The sequence below is a fragment of the Mercenaria mercenaria genome, chromosome 14 (genome assembly GCF_021730395.1).
Source record: "Mercenaria mercenaria strain notata chromosome 14, MADL_Memer_1, whole genome shotgun sequence".
NCBI lineage: Eukaryota > Metazoa > Mollusca > Bivalvia > Venerida > Veneridae > Mercenaria > Mercenaria mercenaria.
Genome location: NC_069374.1, coordinates 29,118,163 through 29,122,487, shown reverse-complemented (window position 1 = coordinate 29,122,487; position 4,325 = coordinate 29,118,163). Strand labels below are relative to the sequence as shown.

The 4,325-nt window shown below is 34.1% G+C and overlaps 1 long non-coding RNA gene across 1 annotated transcript; it reads left to right on the top strand.

Moving 5' to 3' along the window:
- Positions 1–904: 904 nt before the first annotated feature.
- Positions 905–3,227, top strand: LOC123528102 (uncharacterized). The gene is made up of 3 exons (XR_006681893.2): positions 905–1,063; positions 1,543–1,643; positions 3,055–3,227. It is a non-coding gene; the product is annotated as an uncharacterized LOC123528102 (long non-coding RNA).
- The last annotated feature ends 1,098 nt before the right edge of the window (positions 3,228–4,325 follow it).

The window sequence follows — 4,325 nt, the reverse complement described above, 5'->3', positions numbered from 1 at the left end:
TTTGATGAAAAAACAAAACATTGTGTCTGAAATCATGCGTCCTCCACCTCTGATTCATATAGGAAAGTTGGCAGTTTCTTGCGGAGAACAGGTTTGTACTGGTACACAATCAAGGAACACTGTTTAGGTAAACTGCCTGCCGTTACATATAATTGAAATACTATTGAAAACAGGCGTTAAATCCAAAGCAAACAAACATCTATGCTTTTTACTACAGAAAATAATGTCTACAGATGCAATCCTTTATATGAAATAAAGAGTTGAATGAATTAGTATCATGCAACCTACTTCAGGCCTCGTTCTGGAACCGATGCTGTTTCATCCACCAATCGGTTATAGGGCTTTATCATGAGTTTGCATTGATCAAAAAGGATTTCAGGATGAAGTAGAAACGCCATGAAGTTTAAATATAACTTGAATCAAGTTCTATTTTAAGGTATATATAATATGAATTGTTGTGTCAAAATTCACTTTGTTATGGGACAGATGGAGTAATGATAAGCAACGATAGAATACCTTGAAATGATTTACTGTGGTCTTTAAATGCATGTTTGAATTAATATATACGTTTTGTCATATAAAAATGTCTGCATGTAATCTGTATTCAAAAGCATTGTCCTTAGGGATATAACCACACAAAGCATTTTACATTTTTAAATCCTTCTCTTTTAGAGATTTTTGCAGTTGTCGCCGGCTCCAGCCACTCTTGTATACGGATGTACCTGTTGATAAATCGAGGAACTTTTCTGAGTTTAACTTAAATGTCATCTATCTTAACTTGTTTGTTTTGTTTAGAATAACAAATTCCCATCCATTAACTTAAATAAGAAAAAATATGAATAAACAAACCTCAAAATTTCACCGAACCGCTACATCATGTATTAAATTCAGAGTATAAAAAGAACCTCTTTGTTGAAACTTTACCTCTGAAAACTTTACTTCTGGAAACTTAACTTACAGTTACAAGTGAACCAGCAGATACCGTATAAAATGCACAAATTACTGCTTGTGTTACTTTTAGTCAGTTTTGTGGCGATATCTTTCCTACCAGATCGTGCTGAGGGTAAGTATTTCTTCATTCTAATCTGCACAAAATTGCTTCTGTGTTTTCTGCTTTCTGTAATCAACTGCCTTAAATTTGCTCCGCCTTTGTGGTAATATTGAGACTTTTAAAAATCATTTTCTCTGTTAATCAGAATCTTTTTTTTTTTATATATTTTATGTAATTTTGGTTTCATCTTTCTTATATTTTGCTTAAGGGTTTATTTGTGCCTTTTTCCTGCAAATACTATATACAGAATATATTTGCATGAAAATTTTTGATTAATTTGATTTTGCGTTATGTATTATGTTTTCTATTGATAATTGTAGAAAAGTACAATCAAGTACTTAAACTTAAACTAAAGAAAACAGATGAATCGGTTTTCGTTTCAAGGCCTTTATTTATATTGGCCATAATTGTTGTCAACAAAACTTCACCGAGAGAAGACACTATTCACTGTGATGACAAAACATTAATAATTTCTCTATCTACTGTTTCAGCTCAGAGCTATCACTGCCAATGTTTTCCGGGCTATATGTGTCCCTATGGAACATATCCTGGTGACGGCTATTGTCCGTACGGAAGTATAAAGTGTTGCCCTGTAAGTTTATGCATTTTCTACACTTAGGAACAAGTTTTGCTAAATGTTAATCACTACAATAAATAGATTGGGTATGTATTCATGTATGTAGGTAGGTAGGTACATGTAGGTATTTTTCATAATAGTAAAGTACTTTAATTGTCCATAGCAATTTCTTGCTTCCAGTTTTGATTTTTAGTAGGGGTACCGGATATTTATCTTGTATTATAATATCTGCAGAAAGCCAAGGGGATAAGTTGGTGTCCGATTCTTGTAGGATGAGAGATGCAATTTATCCTGTGGGATTCTGTAGATGTCGAAACACAAAATGTGCATCCGTTAGCACTATTTTAGCATTGAAACATATAAGACGCTAACAATGAAAATCTATGTGCAGTTTCCATTAGTTAAATTCAGAGAATAATACCTTGTAGCAAAACTGGGTCTAACTCTTATTCTCCATTTTCGGGAAGTGAACAAGAACACGACGTCAAAATATGACGAAGTTGAAAGCTTAGTACAATTTAAAGTCTTACTGAATATCCATCGATTTCTCATTCACATCGAGCAACTATGAAAATGAATATGCGCAATAAAGTGTGAAAAACCTAGGCCCAAGTCTAAATCCTCACGACTGTTTTTAAAAAGATATACATTCAAAAGGCCAACATTGATTTTATCGGTGTCCAATTACAAAAGTAGTCTATTCTTATTAAATTCATCATAAGAGAACTAGATAAATAAATAAAATACAATTTGAACGCTTGAGAAGGACAATGCATTTATCGTTAATACATTTGACAAAATTTTGGGTATATTGCAAAAACTGCGAATGTTGTTCTAAGTGTAAGTTTAGATCAATTAGTGCAATATTTATATGCATGCTTAAACTTTGCAAGAGTACAAGCGCAACAAATACAACCCAAATGTTCATAAATTCGCGACAAATGTTAGCGTTAACTTGATTATTTTTTCGTTTATTTCATTTCTCATTGGATTACCGTTATACATGTATGCTTTGCCACGGAATACGCATTTGTAAAAATTTTTTTAAACAGCACGTAAGTGCGAGATTCTAAATCAGTCTTAAAAAGTACCAAGAAATTTTACAGCAGTTTTGTGGTAGAAAGTTATTTTAATAAGGAAAAAAGAATATAAGGATTTCAAGAAGTGTGGCATTGTAAGACAGACAGGTAAGTACCATATCTAAGAAAGCATTTTTGCTGCTTTAGGTTTAAGATTTCCTTTATTCTATAAAGGAAGTCGAAATATCTGTCTAATAGCACGTGATATAGCAATTCATTAGATTTTTAAAAATCTTTTTTCTGTTTCCAAATTTCAGCCATGCAATAGTATGATATTTTACATTTAATGCAAAGCGTAGTGTTTTTTAATGCTATGCATTTATAACTTTTTAATAATTTCGTTTCAGTTTGGGTACCCGTATTAGTGACATCTGCCGAAAAAAAGAAGTGTCGCAACCAAATAAAACTGTCGATGAAGAACTTTATTGAACCTAAAGAATTAATCAAGTTTAAAGCAGTTAATTTCAATGATTGACATCTATTATTGGATAAACATGTAAATTAAATACAACGAAAACTATCACATTTGTTACTTTTATTATTTATAAAATAACGCCTATCATCCTAAATCATAGCCAAGCCTGTATATCCTTGGCCTTGTCATCATGTCGATTATTAATTTGATTATCGCTCCGCTCTTGCGTCGTGGCGATTCAGACATGTCAGGTTACTGCTTGAACCTGGCGTTGTGCCAATTCAGATCTATCTAGTCATTGCTCGACCCTGGCGTCGTGCCGACTCCAACATAGATTATTGCTCGGCCCCATCGTCGCGTGTTGCAGATCCAGATTGTTGCCCCGGCTTAATAAGTTCATTTACAGCATAATTGCATTACATACGCCCTATCACGGCCTTCTCTCCTGTGCTTGTATCATTACATACGCCCTATCACGGCCTTCTCTCCTGTGCTTGTATCATTACATACGCCCTATCACGGCCTTCTCTCCTGTGCTTGTATCATTACATACGCCCTATCACGGCCTTCTCTCCTGTGCTTGTATCATTACATACGCCCTATCACGGCATTCTCTCCTGTGCTTGTATCATTACACTGACACGCTCTCAAAACGTCGCCTTGCCAATGTCAACCCGCCTGACCCGAACTTTGCATGGCACTAGTCGTATAACTGTGGAAATAAGGACTTCTGTACGAGTGTTAAAATTAACTGGACCTGGCATGACCCTTGCACAGCCAAAGTCTGACATTGAAAATTTAAATAGGGATCTGATAGCAATCTGATGTTTACTCCCGATAATCAGTCTCACTAAGACAAACATAAAATAACAGCCCAAAGCACATGTACATGCATAACAAAACTCGCGCAGTTTTTAATTCTAACGTTCTTATCTGGCTCCATGTTCACAAACAATTCAGTCTCAGCAAAGTTTGAATGAAACTTTATTTGTTATCTATATTTAAATTGCATGTGGAAGATAATATAATTTACTATTTCATGTGACTATTAAGAACACACTAGTACTAAGCTGAAACCAAGAACTGTTTTGTTAACATGAGGCCTGTACATCACATATTCAAGACAGGTTGTACAGAAAAAATGCTTAAATTACTATTTCTGTCATCTTTTAATTAATATATATGCTATATTCCGTAAAAGGT